The 16,312-nt window shown below is 45.0% G+C and overlaps 1 protein-coding gene across 3 annotated transcripts in view; it reads left to right on the top strand.

The window, feature by feature from the left end:
- The window catches only part of EPHB1 (EPH receptor B1), a 323,054-nt gene that overhangs the window by 91,701 nt on the left and 215,041 nt on the right, over positions 1-16,312 (top strand). The gene's annotated exons all lie outside the window — the stretch shown is intronic.

The following is a 16,312-nucleotide window of genomic DNA, read 5'->3' as shown; positions in this document are numbered from 1 at the left end:
GACCCTTTCAGCTTGCTCCTTTGCAGCCCTCCAAATGAGGGGGTCCAGAGGGAATTCTCAGAACCTTAAGCCACCACTTGTGCCACACTGGCCCCACAGAGCTGTGTGGATTGCCGGCCTCACCCCTAGTTCCCGTGTATACCGCTGTCCCCCTTGCTGGCTGCCCTTCCTGTGGGCCGGCTTCCCATTCCGTGCCTGCCCCTCCCTGTGCTCTTCTGACTAGAGGCCTTTCCAGCATTGATCCCTCTGCTTGGCTCATGCCTCCCTTCCTTCCCCCTCGTTCCCTAAGTCACATTACAGTTCAAATGTCACAACCTCAAGGAGCCCACAAGGAACCCTCACACAAGGCCACACCTCTGTTATTTGCACAGCTCCGCTGTCTGTGTTGAAATTCTCCTCTCCTCCAAGTTGCAGTGTGCAGTTACTTTCTTGGGACTTTCCCTCCATGGCTGAGTCTGGAAGCAGGCCTGTTTCCAGGGCTGTTTTTTTCCAGTTATCCGTTTCTCCCTGTGACTCTCTCTGCCTCTACGTTTTCCAGCTGCATTGTAGAAACTTTAATCCCAGGCTCCCTGTGAGGAAAAACTGACTTGTTCTCTTTTCTTTTTTTTTTCCTTGTAATTTTTTTTTTAAAGGTCATATTTTAAATGAGCTCAAAGTTGGGACCTAAAGTGAGACACTGTGGCTGTAGAAGCCTGTGATTTATGGTGCCAAGACACCATCCCAGAACCTGAGGGGGTGGTCCAGGGAGCAAATAGGCTGCCTTGGGGTGAAAATGAAGGCCTGAGATCTGCTCTCTCCCAGCTCTGTAGGCATCTCTCACTTCAGGCCGCAAGCTTATGAGAACTTGGTGACGCCTTTGGGACAGGTGTCCCCATACATGTGGCAAACGATGCTTGCTCCAAACTTCCCTCTGGTCCCAGGACTAGGTCAGTGAGATGAAAGCAAGCTGCTTGTGTTCCTGTTTCCTGAGACAAAGGGGTTACAGCAAGACAAACATCCCACCAGTTTTGACTGACCATCTACTATGTTCCAGACACTACCGTAAACATTTGAACATGAGCAAAAAATGATTCTGACATAGTGAAAGGGATCTTTGCTAGTGCTTGGGCTGCTGATGTGATGCCCTCAAAATCTCTTCGGCCCACAGCGTCAACATTTTGCCTCCAACAGAAAACAGAGTGTATAGAGTCAGATGGTGGCAGGGTGGAGCCCCAGTGTCTTGTCATACCCCCATTATGCTGGGAGCTCCCGGAGGGTGAGACCTGTCTCATTCATCTATCCACCTGCAGTGAGACAGCAGATGGAACAGAATCATGCAGGCCCCCTTCTTCCTCATACCACACTGGTCCTGCTCTTGTGGTCCCTGGATACCGCCCGTGAGAGGAGCCTATCTGTGGTTTTCTGCCTCTTGGTTCTCACCGGGTTTGGGACTGACTGGTGGTCTCCCCCCATTCCACCAGCCCCTATCCTCTTCTGAAAGCCGTTGTCCAGATTACACTTGTCCCCAGCAGGCATCTCACAGTCCAGAATGATGCCTGCTTGGCCAGAAAGGGTGCTGTGCGCCCGCCCCTGCATGCCTGCACTGCCAGCTTGCCTATCTGCAGTGCTTGCCCTGTCTCTTTCTAAGCACAGCAGCACAGGCTGCCGGCTGCCCTTGCTGCCAAAGCACAGCCTAGGAAGCCATCCAGTCTCATCCCCATGCCAAGCGAGCAAGACCTGGGGAAACAGATAGATCTAATCCTGGCCTCAGAAGGGACAGCTAAATTGTCAAGCAGCACACTAATGGGGGCTGCTGACTGCACAGGTATCTCTGGGTTATAAATGCCCGGCACCAGAGAGCCTCCTAAGTCACACAGAGGACAACTTTATGATCCAGAAAGTAAAGAACTGGAGCAAGATCAGCTTGTGACAGGGAGCAATTGATCGGGGATGGGAGAGAGCTTGGCCCAGGAGCTCAGGACTCCATAAACCATCAGAACTCAGTGCTTCCTGAGGGGACATGCGCTGACCACAGCACGGGGAGCCAGGAAGCTCCGTGTGAGAGCTCCGGAGGGCTGTATGGTGTTGTCCTGGAGCTGGGATTCCCTGCAGCACCCCGGTGTATTCTGCACTCGGAATGATCTTCCCATAACCCAGTTCTGATCGTGAGCCTCTCCTGTGGAAAAGATTTCAGGGGTTTCCCCAGCGTCCTAAGAGTCAGACTTCTTAGTATGGCATTCAGGATGCTATGGGATCCTGGGTTTGATGAGCTTTCCAGCTGCATTTAACGTCTTGGGTTTCCCCAGTTGTGACACACGTTTTTTACCTTTGGGTCTTTGTATAAACCATTGATTCCTTTTCTCTCAAAGGCCATCCTCCCCCATTTTTTCCTCATTTGGCTTGCTGTCACTCATGCTTCTGGTTTTAGCCCAGATGCCACCTCTTCCAGATTTGGATGCCTCTGCCATACACGTACCCTGTGCATATCTGTGCATACCTTGTCATGGCATTTATCACACAATAATGTATTTGATGTTTCTGTTTGTATATCTCCCCATCAAGATCTTGGCTGGAGTGGGGTGGACAAGGTTGGTCTAATTTTACTTGTCATTTTATCCCCAGGGCATGGTGTACTGTCTGTCCCATGGAGAATATTTGTTGAACAAATGAGTGAATGAATAAATAAATGAATGATATGATAAGTAAGCAAAACAGCATGACAACATGGGGAAAAAAGTTAGCCCTCCCAGGGCATCCTCTGTCCCTGTCTGCCCTCCCAGAGATACAGTCATCACAGGATCTCAGGCTATATCCCCATCCTCTGTTGCTCTGTGCCTGAGAATGCTCTTGCTGGTTGCAATCCTTCCAGATTCCTCAGTCAACCTTTCTTGAGGAGGCCTCCCTGAATCCCTTGTGGGACAGAATTCCCACTGTGCCTCTCTAACTTCCAGTGTTCCAGCCTAACTATGGTTTGACACATACTTTGTTGTATCTTCACTGTATGTTTTTATGTCCCATTGTCTTTTTTACCTTTTTATTTTGAGAAAATTATAGATTCTTAGGCAGGTATAAGAAATAATACAGAGGGACCTATGTGCCCTTCATCCAGTTCTCCCCAGTGAGAACATCTTGCATAACTGTAGTGCAATGTCACAAGGAGGAAATTAACACTGATCAGTGCCATCCATTGATCTTATGCAGATTTCACCAGTTTTACGTGCACTCACTTGTGTGTGTGTGTGTGTGTGTGTGTGTGTGTGTGTGTGTGTGTGTATTTAGATCTATTCCATTGTATCACATGTGTAGAATCAGAGGACCATCACCACAGTCAAGATACAGAGCAATTTATCATAAGCATCCTTAGTGATCCCCTTTTATAGCCATAGCTTATTCTCTTCTTCCTCCTTCTCCCTTACCCTGGCAACCAGTCTACTCTCCATCTTTATAATTATGTATTTTCAAGATTTCTGTATAAAGGGAATTATATAGTCTCTAACCCTTAGGGGTTGGCTGTTTTCACTCTGCGTAATTCAGCTGAGATCATCCAAATTGTATGTATCAAAAGTGTGTTCCTTTTGATTGCTGAGTAGTATTCTATGGTATGGATGTACTCTAGGTTGTTTAGCCTGTTGAGAGACGATTTGGATTGTTTCCAGTTTCTGGCAATTATGAATAATGTTGCTATGAACATTCATGTACAAATTTTTGTGTGAACTTAAATTTTCATTTTTATACAGATGGACCATAAGCACATGAAATGGTATTCAACACCATTTCTTGTTAGGGACATGCCAGTTAAAACCACAATGAAATATCACTGCACACCTATCAGAATAGCTAAAATTAAAGGTAGTGATAACAGCAAATGCTGACAAGGATGTGAGAAACTCTATCCCTCACACATTGCCAGTACCATTCTGGAAAAGGGTGTTATGGTTTCTTACAAAACTAAAGATGTGCTTATCACATGACCCAGGAATTGTACTCTAGGGCATTTTAATTGTATTTTAAAACAAGTTGGAAATAATTCATGCATAATTCATATTCATGGTAAAAAAAATAGAAATACAAGTAAACATAAAGGAAAAAAATCTGTCGTCTTGCTATCTAGACGTAACTATTAGTAATGTTTCGGCATATGGTGTGTGTGTGTGTGTATTTTTTTAATAAAAAATGGTGGCATATACTTTTATGACTTTTTTTTAACAATGTATTGTTTCCCCCTCCATGTCAGTGGGTGCCTGTGTTATCATGTTAACACTTGCCTTATATTAAATTCAGTGACTCATTTCACTGAACTGAGACCTCTAGGTCATTTCACTTTTTTTCTCCTGCTGTTATAATAATACCTGATGAAGTTCCTTGTTCACATATGTTTGATAACTTAATGGATGCTATTCTAAAGATAAATTCTAAGCAGAATTCTTGGATTAAATTTTTTCCCATTTTTAAGACTTTTGATAAAAATTTCCAGTTGCCATTCAGAGATGCTGTACTGATGGATCCTTCAGATCCTGGATGACCATGAGTGACCCCTGACTGTTCCCACCATGGTCCTTATAATTCTTTTGATTTTAGGTTAGTCTGATAGCTGAAAAGTGCTAAATTTTAGCTGTTTGAATTTAGATTTTTAAATTTGATTACCAGTTGGACTAAATACTTGTTTGTATTTCATCTTTGTTAATCTCCTGTTGACAGTCTTTACCCATTTTTCTATTGATTTGAATGATACAAACCTTCATATATATTTCATTTTTTCCCCTTGTTTTGTCATTTGATTTAGAACAGCATTTTTGCAGCAAACCTTAACATTTTTCTGTAGTTATTCTATCAGTCTTTCTCCTTATGTGCTTTTCCCTCTGGTTCCCTCTTTGCAAGTTCTTTCTCCCCCAAACTTACAAATATTCATCTGTGTTTTGCCATATTTATTTTTATGGCTTAAATTTTCATTTAAGTATTTAATCCAATAGAGATTCATTTTGGGGATTTGGCATAAGGTAGGGATTTACTTTGTCTTCCAGCAGCTAACTTGTGACTCTGTCTTTCCCCCTGACTGGAAAGGTCCTCTATGTTACTGCCCGTGTTCTCCTCTACCCTCAGGTCTGTTCTATGTCAGAGATGTCTGAAGCCACCTATTCAACCTGCGAGCAGACGGCTTTCTCTCTCCAACATTATCTTGATTATTTTCCATGATGTGTCTAGGGTCGCTTTTTGCTGACTTTGCCTGGTGAGCCCATCTGTCTGTACACACAGGCCTTTATCTTCAGCTCAGTAACATTTTATTACATTATATCTTTCATTTCTCTTCTGCTTCATTTGTGGATTCTATTTTAGGAATCCTCATTATCTGCATGTGGCTCTTCATTCTCTATTTTCCAGCTCTTTCACCTTCTGCCATATTGTTTTAATTTCTTTCCCATTTGTTTTCTGTGTTACTGACTTCATATCCTGAAGCTTCACTGCTAGCCTTCCCTGCCTGCAAAGTGGCTTTGTTTCTGTGATTGCATTTTTAGTTCCCTTGCTATCTTTCCCTTTGGAAAGCATCTTCTTTTCCATCTCATCCTGCAGATTGTGCCTTCTTGTGACTTTCTGCTCCTGTGACTTAGAAGCCATGCTTTCTTGCACACTACTGAAAAAGTGTACATTTTCCTGAATTTTTCTTCTGCATTGCAGGGCATCTCATTTTTAGAGGTGTGCTCTTCCTCTGAGTCTACAGAATGATGTTCCCATTGTGGCGTATGTGGTGTTTTTCCTTCTCCTTTGAACATGATGCACTTTGGTGGGACTTGGTGAGGTTCCACAGACAGCGTGAGTACGTCTGTCCTGGGACTCTCTTTCTGCCCACTTTCGGGTGATTTCACCCCTTCTCATTTCTGTACTAGCTGCAGAGGTCCCCATTACTTGCCCATATCTGAAATGTCTCCCTTGATGTGTCTCTGCTCTGAGCAGGGGCATATTCCTTTGACCTGCAGCATCTGGTTCTTTGTTTCTTCTGGTCTGATGCAGTCTGAGAAAATTACGGTTCCCTGCCAGTACCACTTCTGGGCATTTCTAACCTCACCCCTTCCCGCGAGTGCTTCCCGCTTTGGCCAGCAGCTGTCAGATGCTTGATGCCACTTGCAGGTCTTGGGCGGCCCTGTTCTGTGCAGCTGTGTTCTGGGAAGGGAAGAGAGCATAACGGGTGAAATGGAAACTTGCTTGATCTTTAGCATAGCCCAGCTCCTCACTGGTGGCAGCCTGGAGCCTCTGACACAGGGACGGAGGGTGGCACTTACTGCCTTTTTTCTCTGGCAGATTCCGTTTCGGGTAGTTGAGTCAGGGAAAGCATGTCCTAAGCTCGAGTGGGTTCTTTCATCCATCCTGGTGCATCTTCCTCTCCCCTACTCTGACACTGGATTATCGTTCAGTATTCGTTTGGAGAAAGGGTGTCGTGAACTTCTGCTGTTTGTCTGACATCATGATAATTGACCTGAAAGATTGGGAGTGTCTTGGGGCCTGCTCTCCCCATTTTGAGCCTGAAAGTCTTCTTCATGTAGTATATTAAATCATCCATTTATCAGTCTGAACCCACCCCCCGTCTGACATTTGTCTGTCAGGTTTTGGAAAGAATTACAACTCACCACGACACCAACAGTGTCTAACACAGTGCCTTGTGCCTGGTGTTTCATACTAGTTTTTGAATTAAATTGGGATATGATTGCCAAGAAAGGGAACATAGAGAGGAAGGAAAGGAGAGTGGACAGAGAGAAGTTGAGGGACATGACAGCAGCAGGAGGAGGGGCACAGGCCAGCGAGGGAGGCACAGAAGTCGCAGGCGGAGAGGTCGGGGGAGCGGAGAAGGTCTGATGAAGCACAGGTGCCTGGAGGACACCTAAGGGAGGACCGGTCAGCGATGGCGGGCTTGGCCACCTGGCTGAGAGGGGTGATGAGGGAGGTGATTGCATGCCTGGACCATCACTGGTGACCTTTAGTTTCAGGAGATGGAGGCAGTCCTTTCCTGAGTTGGAAGGCTGAGTGGGTTGAGGAAGAGGAAGCAGTTCCATGCAGATTGAAAAAGAAAAAGAAGAGAAAAAAGAGGGCTTGAGGGGAAATCAGCATGCCAGAAGGTTTTTGTTTTGGTTACTGATGTTGCTGTTGTTGGCATGGGGAAGATTTGATCAGCTTTATATCCTAAGGGAAGGAGGTTGTGACTAGAAAGAACAATTTGTAGGCCGAGAAGAAATATTTGAAAGAGCCGGTCTGACTCTGATCTGCACAGGGTGAAGTCAACCATGTGGAGAGAAGACGTGGTCTGAGAGCCCCCAAGGGCAAGGGCTGCCTCCCACTGGGTCCGGCCAGCACCGCGGCTGTGGTGGGTTCACCTTAAGGTAGCAGCGGAGGTGGGGAGGGTGCTCCCCCTTCTGCCTCCTTGCAAAGGAGGGGGCAGGGCCCAGCCAGGCCTGGTGTGGCGAAAAGGAGAAGACTGAAAAGGGTTCCTGGCAGCCCTTGGGCCCAGACGAGGGGCAGAATAAGCCTCTCAACTGGATGCTGGGTGGCACCACGAGAGAGCCTTGACGGCCTCTGGCTTCAGGTGGTCTTTTGCCGTGTGCTAACATTGATTGCCTTTCTGGAAGGCTCGAGGAAGGCTCTGAAGCAGTGGCTTTGGTTTAGCCAGGAGAGGGACTTCTTCTGGACCCAAACCCTCTTTTCCTCGCCTTTCGGGTACTGTGAGGTATTGCTCCCCATTCTGTCTCCGGAGACGTGAAGTTCATCGGCTGCGGACGCACAGTGAAGCTCTGTGGGGATGTCCTTGTCTGATCCCCAGACGCCGGGCAGCACTTGGCCTCACTCTCCTCTGTGTCCCTGCCTACCCCCTCTCCGGGCATTTACCTCTCCGAGGGCTGACTTGAACCCACCCAGCCTGGCTCAGCGCTGTCAACTGGACAAGAAAGCCCGCTGTAAAATAGCCAGCACTGAACTGGGCTTACGATAGACTTATTGGGTTGAAAAACAGGATATTAATCTTACTTCATTAACTAATTAATCAATTAATAAATAAAACATCTTTGAGAATCTTCTGTGTGTCAGGTACTGATACCATAAAGGTGATGAGGCCATCATCCCTGCCCTTGAGAGTATATATCTAGTTCAAAGAGGTGACACTCACTTAAATAAAGGCTTTTAAACTAAGGGGGAGAATTCACGTGAGGTGTAGACAGTCCATTCAAATGAGAGGCACAGGGATGGATTAAGTAATCCCTGGAGTCCTGTCCCAACCAAGTAGTTTCATTATAAAGCAGGACCTGCAAATTGGCTTTTCCTTTCAGTGTTCTGCATTGCCCTTTCAAACAAATAATTAACCATGCAGCAATCATCCAGCATATTCTAGAACTCAATTCCTAGTACTACTCTCCGGAGTACTTGAACCGTGCCCTGGGGTTGGCATTGTTACAAGAAATTCTTGATGAGAATAATGCCTGATATTGTGCAATTGTGTGCGGTTGGCCTTCCTTGCGCGGTTCTGTGTATGCACATCAATTACACGCATTCGGTATAATTTGTCTTTTTAAAATCACACCTTCTATTTCACCCCAAGAAGATAAATGGATCCTGCCTCGGTCCCAATTCCATTGATTTTTTTGTGATCCTATGGTGAAGCTATTATCAACACTAATCTCAAACCCTGCTAGGAGCCAGGAAGTCCTTAGAATACAGAGTGCCAATTTCTGTGACTTCCAACTTATTTTTCTTTTCACTGGCTTTTGTTCTGACTCCCCTCTCCTCATCTCATTTTCAAAAATATGATTTGATTATCATCCTGTGAGGTCTGTTCCACTGGCTCTGAGCAGAAACCTTTTCGACACATCCAGCCTGGAGGAGGTTGCCGGGAGTCTCTATTGATGGAGCATGACCCTCCCCGGGGCAGGGTGTCCCTGCAACTTTGAAGCCCCACTCGATGGCCTCCCTTTCCAGCGGGGTGAGCCCACATCCTTCACCTTGCCTCTCTCAAAATGGCTTTTCTAGGGAGAGGTGGAAGAAAAGAAGAAACATGGGGATTAGAATTGAGAGACTACAAGGCACCGGGGAGGCTTTTGACAGTGAGCTCAGTGTTTGAAGATGGGGAAGCAGTGATGTTTCTAGGACTTGAAGCGATTAATGCCAGACGGTCATTTGCTTCCATTTTCCAGGGCTGTTCCGCAGCCTCCTGGCTGTCACACACCCCACCTTCTGATGGACCTGTGACCAAATTTAAAATCTTAAGAGATCACATGCCAATTAAAAAGCATATTGATTAATTTTCAGAAGGCAAAACATTCAGTTCATTAAAATATTTCCAATAGTACAAAGGGCATACAGTGAAGAATGTCTTTCCTCACTGCTGACCCTGGGCCCAGTGGCCTCCTGAGCACTGCTCTTACAGGTTCCTGTGGAGCCTTCCAGAGACAGTCTGTAAATCGGGCATGCACTCAGTTCCTCCTGCTACTGCCATTGTCCATGCTGTTCCTTCCCTCCCTTCCTCTTCCTTTCCTCCCTCCCTCCCTCTCCTTCCTCCTCCTCTTCTTCCTCTTCCTCCTCTTTTTTTTTAATGTAATATCCTTTAGATGATTCCATACCAGAATTCATAAGCCTGCCTCATTCTAAAGGGTTGGATGGTATTCTAATGTGTGGATATGCAATAACTTATTTTACTAATCCCTTATTAATAGCTATTTAGTTTGTTTCCAATCTTTTTGCCATTAAAAAGAATACTTCCCAAAAGACTTGAGAGCAGGGACTCAAACAGGGACTCAACATTTTGTACAAAAATGTTTACAGCATCATTATTCACAGTAGCTAAAATAGGGGGAAACAACCCAGATGTCCATCAGATGAATGGAGAAACAAAATGTGGTATGTCTACACAATGGAATACTATTCACCCATAAAAAAGAATGAAATATTGATAGATGCAACATAGATGGATCTTGAAAATAGTATGCTAAGTGAAAGAAGACAGACACAGAAGGAAAAATACTTATGATTTCACTTATGTAAGGTACCTAGAATAGGCAGATGTGCAGGGACAAAAAAGAAGAGAGGTTATGAGGCAAGGAGGAAAAGGGAATGGGGAGTTCTTGTTTAATGGACACAGAGTTTTATGTTAGCGATGATGAAAATGCTTTGGGTATATTTAGTGGTGGTGGTGGTTGTGAAACTATTTAATGCTGCTAAATTATATGCTTGCAAGTAGTTAAATTGATAATTAGCATATAACATATGCTTTGCCACAATACAAAGAAATGATGATAGAAAGAGAGGAATATGCTGCTAAAGCCTAAAAACAAAACAACCAAAAAAAAAAAAAAAAAAGAAAAAAAGAAAAAAAAAACCCAGGATGGTGCTATAGTGAACATCTTTGTACAATAGAGAGCTCTGTAGGAATGCAAGTGTATCTGCCTGATACGTTTCCAGAAACGGGGTTATAGAATGAGACAGTGTGTGCATTTAAAATTTTGATATATGATGCCAAACTTTCTTTTAAAACATTGTGTTACGTAATGCTCTGACCATGAGATACAAAGTTGGTTTGATGCCAACCACAGTGTGATATCAAGTGTTTTCATCTTTGCTACCCTGACAGCTGAAACAGGGTCCCCCTTGTAGATTTAATCTGCGTTTCTCTTTGGGGCTTATGCTCTGTGTGGGAGACTCTGGAGATCAGGAGTCGTCTTGGTCCCAGGTCAAGACAGAAACAGGTCAGGAGCAGCCTGGAGGCACAAGGGAGGGCTGGTTGGCTGAGCTGACTCAATTTACTCCTTCCTCAACCTCCTTGCTTCCTCTGCTTGTTGCATCAACCTTATCCTGTGATTCATGGGGCCATGGAATGGCATGTGGAAGAGAGCCTGAGGCGTCCAGTTGCCTAACAAAAGTAGGAGTCCTTGATCTGTTCCCTTCCCAGCCTTGAAAGCCTCTGTCCACAGCTAGGGACAGCAGGCTTACTCCTTCTTGATCCTTATGGAGGCTATGCTCCCATCACATGCACCTCCTGGTTTCCAACCCACACTCTTAGACCTTCCAAAATAACCAGAACAAGGGTATTCCTTCTTTTAGCATCTCTTGGGCCAGTGACTTGCAGAGATAAAGCCAGAAATGTGAGGGTGGTGAGGGGATCCATGAAAAATGAATTCTCTGCAAACTCTAGTCACTCATGTTCTTATTATCTTATGGCTTCCACAACAGCACAGGATTCTTTGGAAGGAACCTCTTCAGCTGGCCCTTTCTGGGATGCAGCTCTGTCCTGGATCAGGGCAGGAAGCACAGAGTCAGCTGGCATGCCTTGGTCTTCTTCACAGAGTGTGCTGAGGAGCCAAGACTCCTTGATTTATGTACATTTGTCCTGTCTGAAGAGCACCTTCTCTTGGCTTCAGTCCAGAATTCCAAACCCCCATGATCAATCTGAGCGAATCTTAGCTCGCTCGCTGGCACTTCGGTCATTTCTTCCAGCTTTCTGTCACTTCCTGATTTGATATACATTCTGTTAAATATTTTTCCTCCACGTTATGGATTAAAATGTTGATTAGGTCAGGACCAAGGGCAATGTCAGGTGGTGACATCCCATTCCTCAAGGCTGACAGGATACAGTTACTTAACAGAATTATTACTAATGGAATGGCTGAGGTCTCGGCCAACTATCGTGTCCATGGTGAGATCACGAGGGGCTCAGACTCTGCTGAAATCAGGATGCCCAGGACTGTGGGAAGAGCTGGGGGACAAGTGGGAAGGACAAAACTTAGTGCCTGAGTTCTGACTGCCATGGAAGAAGTAGACTGTGCAGTGAAAGTGGAGGGGGTGGGTCGAGACAAAGTACTGGCTCGGTGTGTGGAACTGAAAGAGGAGAGGAGGGTAGTTGCCTTCAGACCTGTAAGTACAATTTGAGAATACAAATAATGAACATACACATAGAGCTTCCCATGTGCCAGACATGGTCCTTTGCATACTTATATATATATGAACTCGTTTAATCCTCATGCATCCTGTGAGCAGAGGTAATTATTATCCCCATTTTACAGATAAGGACACTGAGGCACGGAGGATGGTTAAGGAACTTGTACTTGAGTCATACCTCTGGGGTTTAAACCCAAGCAGGCTGGCCCCAGTGCGTGTGCTCCTAACTGCTACACTTGTGTGGCCTTGGCAGGTGCAGCTTCCATCATATTATTGACTGAATTTCAATGAGTGCACTGGCATGTTCAGCTTCCAGAAAGAGGACTTGGAAATTCCAGATCTCTCCAGGGGTAATCTCTCCAGGGCCAGCAGTGCCTGTGGAATCTTCTCTTAGCAGACCGGGAGAGTGAAAGTGACCGCTAGGAGTTGTTGGATTATCTCCCTCCAGAGGTCATCCCCTCTGATGAGAACGCATGGCAGTATTTCCTAACAAGTGGAAAAGGCACAGGGCCAGCAGGAGAAGGTCTGGCTCAAGGGAGGGCTTTGCCATCACCTGACACCTTGGTCTTCGGTCGCTTCAGCTATGGAAAGATGAGGCTGATCTAGAAGACAACTTGAGTGTAGTTACTGTCTTAGTAACAGTTTAGTGTGTCTTGAGAGGGGGAATGTAAGTCACATATCTGGGTGTCTGTGAGATAAGTGCGTTCAGTGCTGGCAGACCCTTTACTGGACCGGTGTTGTCAACAGCCTGATGGACTTACCTATCCATCACACTCAGCTGCAGAGTCACAGAGCCCTGTGCTGCCTCTGGAGATGGGAGTAGCATAATCCCACATCTTTCATTAGATCCAGCAGCAGCAGATGTGAGAGCAGGGGTTCTCAGCCCAGCAGCAACGAGACCGAAGTCCACTGATACCGTGGACCATCTACAGAGTCTGATTCACTCCTCACATTTTAGGGGGCAGAGATCAGGACCACTTGGACAACCGTTTCCAGGTGTGATTCTGAGAATCATCAGAGTTTGAAAACCAGTGGTCTGGGGGTGTGGCTCTGAGTCATTTCTTAGAGCTTAAAGTGTTTTACTGTGCAGCTAAGGGAGTACAACGGGCAGGCTCTCCTATATCTAGGTGTTAGGGGTGCAGAGGGTAGCAGAGGAGAGAGAAGCTAAGGCAAGCCTTGGTAAGCTCACTTGGGCTGGGCAAGTTTAGGATGGGCTGCCCCTGAGGCTTCAGGCACTTGCCCAGGGCACCAGAGCCCCAGAGATGGCCAGAGGTTTTGCAAACTGCCAGAGAAACTTCTCAGTGCAAACCATTGCAAGATTTTCCTAACATCCTGATACTGGAAAATCTAGGTCTGTTGGGCCTAGAGTAGTTCAGTTTTTAGCCAGCTTATCTCCTAATTTGACTTCTTTTAATCTCATTTTAATTATTTTTTCAAGATTGATACAATTTAAGTACTAACTAGAACATCATTGAAATTTGTTATTTTAAACAAAGGCCTTTCTGATTATGCTTTTTAAGAAGGTTTTTTTGTGAAGTGAATTCAAGCCCATTATTTGTTTTTTTTTCAATTAAGTAATATACAAAAGTACCCAAAAAAGGAAAATGAAAAAGAAAAAAAGAAAAATTACTTCCCATTTCCACCACGGAGAAGAAATTAACATTTGGTGAACATCATCACCACACTCTTTCTCTGATAGAATGATAGCTAATTAGGTAAATTGAAACACTTTTACAAAAATAGAATGTTACTGTACACATTTTTAAATTAAAAGCAATATGTTTAATTTGATTTGAATTTAATAGACAAAAAAATTCAAATGGAACTTCAAAAACTGCTGAAGTTCAGAAATATTTTTTCTTCATTACAGGTTTTCAGTTTCTGAAACAATTTCTGTAAGGTTATTTATTTATTGGGAGGCAGGGGGAGATGCGATTTTTTTTTTTTTCCCCTGATTCTGAAATTTCCCATTGTCTGCCGGGGTCCTGCCACTCCCTGCATCCCAAACCCTGGATGTCTTAAGGCACTATTTTTATACGGAGGAGGTGTGAAGCATCTGTGTTCTGTTCCCTGCCCTGGGGGCTCTGCCTGGCCCTCCACTCCCTTCAGTGCCTTCCCCTTCTTTCACTGGGTTTCTTTATTCCAGCCTAATGAGTCCCAGGCCTTAAAGTGCATATGAATCGCTTGAGGGTTTGGGTAGATTGCAGATGCCTGTGCAGTAGGTCTGAGGTAGGGCCTGAGGGTCTTGATTTCTAACAAGCTCCCTTATGATGTCCATGTTGCTGCCCTTAAGAACCACGCTTTGGTAGACAAATTCTAAAATTTTTTGTTTATTTCGGTGTTAACCAGATTCCATCCTCCCCCACCACCTCCACCCACCTGGCCCTGCTACCTCATTGGTGCTGTGTTCCCTGAACTGTGGCATTCTTTTTTTCTTTTTTATTAATTTTTTTTAAATGTTATTTATTTTTGAGAGAGAGAGGGGGACAGACAGAGAACAAGCAGGGAAGGAGCAGAGAGAGAGAGAGAGACACAGAATCTGAAGTGGGCTCCATGCTCCAAGCTGACAGCACAGAGCCTGACACAGGGTTCGAACTCACAAACTGCAAGATCATGACCTGAGCCCAGTCTGATGCTTAACTGACTAAACCACCCAGGCACCCCATGAACTGTGGCATTCTTGACAATGCCTGGATCTTCTTGCCTGTTTGTGTGCAGGGGGTGAGGAGCAACCTACCTGGGTTTAAAACACATAGTAACTTGGGGTGCCTGGGTGGCTCAGTGGGTTAAGCAGCTGACTTCGGCTCAGGTCATGATCTCTTGGTCAGTGAGTTCGAGCCCTGTGTCAGGCTCTGTGCTGACAGCTCAGAGCCTGGAGTCTGTTTCAGATTCTGTGTCTCCCTCTCTCTGACCCTCCTCTGTTCATGATCTGTCTCTCCCTGTCTCAAAAATAAATACAACGTTAAAAAAAAAAATTAAATTTAAAACACATAGTGACCTAAAGTTGTTTGTTTTTTTTTTCCCCCTCAGGATTGATGACATTGCTTCAGTGTCTTCTGGCATTGAACATTGCTGTGGTCAGTTTGGGGCAAAGCCAGAGTGTTATTTTTTTTTTATTATTATTTATTATGTTTTTTAGGTGATAATGCCTTTCTCCACCTGGGTGTCCAGAGGAGTCCTTCTTTAGGCTTGAAGTTTAGTGATTCACCAGGATATGTCTTGATTTGATCTTGGGATGTATTCTGGCTTTTTCAAAATGTACTTTCAAGCTTTTAATTCAGGAAACCTTTCTCCCATAGGCCTGTAAATTGTTGTTGCTCTCCTTTTGGTGTCTCTTCTGCAGAGCAACAATGATGCATATGTGGGTGGATGCACAGGGGTACATGTTTTTGTCATAGCTGCTGTAGGCTGTGACCCACTGAAACTGTTACCCTCCCTAATCCACACTCTCTTCTGGAAGTTTCTCCAGGCCAGGGTCTGTCTGCCCAGGAGCCCTGGAAATGGGGGCAGAGATAGAAGAAAACCCTCTGGGCTGTACCACAGGTTCCCACAATTTCCTCTACACCTTGCAACTCCCATATATTGGGCCTTTCTGCATGCTATATTGGCCTTTAGAGAAATCCGATCTTGCCCAACTTCTGAGGTTTGTCAGTTTTCAATATTCTTCCAAATTCCCCTGCATTTTCTATTATGTGGTTTATAGTGCTGGCTGTTTATTTATTTTAATAAAGGTTGATATTTCATCTCTTCCTACAAGAAAAAATCCCTTTTCTTTTTTGCATTTAGCTGGAGATCTATGGGAGGAGGTAGAAGGCCTCAGAAACAACTTTGCTTTCCTCTACCTTTCTTTCTTGGCTGAGTCCAGGATGTGGTTTAATTTGATCCACAATTAATTGGCCTATTTTCCCCTCTTTTCCCAGATCAACATGGCTAACGGGGGGTGCACATGACCAATAAGTGCCTGGCTCTCTGTCCCCATTGCCCTGGTTCCTGTAGCTGTACTAACTCAGTTCTGAGGCTCCCATGGGCCAACTCCGTTAGAGGGGAATCTCTTTCAGCCGAACCTTCTCAGCTTGTGTCTCTGGGAAGGCTGTTTTATTGGCAAATGATGAATGAGAAAAGAGTCTGAAACTACCAAACCCATTGACCTGGCTCTTTGGGTGAAAGCCATCATTTCATGTACTATTATTTGCATATCTGTGCTTTATTGGAAAACAGGGAATGTTGGCTAGAAGTACTTCAGGGTGGGCCAAACCTCCCTTCTTCAGTTAATTTCAAGCCATGACATCATAATAGATGTGGCACCTGACCACTTCAGAGTGAAGGCCTTTCAGTCTCCAGAATCGCCCCACCTTTAACCCATTTAGTAGGATCGTGCCCAACAGGAGGGGTGTCCTCTGCACTTGGGAGAAAGGAAAGTTGAGAGCAC

This window comes from Panthera leo, chromosome C2 (assembly GCF_018350215.1).
Source record: "Panthera leo isolate Ple1 chromosome C2, P.leo_Ple1_pat1.1, whole genome shotgun sequence".
NCBI classification, from domain to species: Eukaryota; Metazoa; Chordata; class Mammalia; order Carnivora; family Felidae; genus Panthera; species Panthera leo.
The sequence above is the reverse complement of the archived record's forward strand: the minus strand, read 5'-3'. Positions and strand labels throughout refer to the sequence as shown.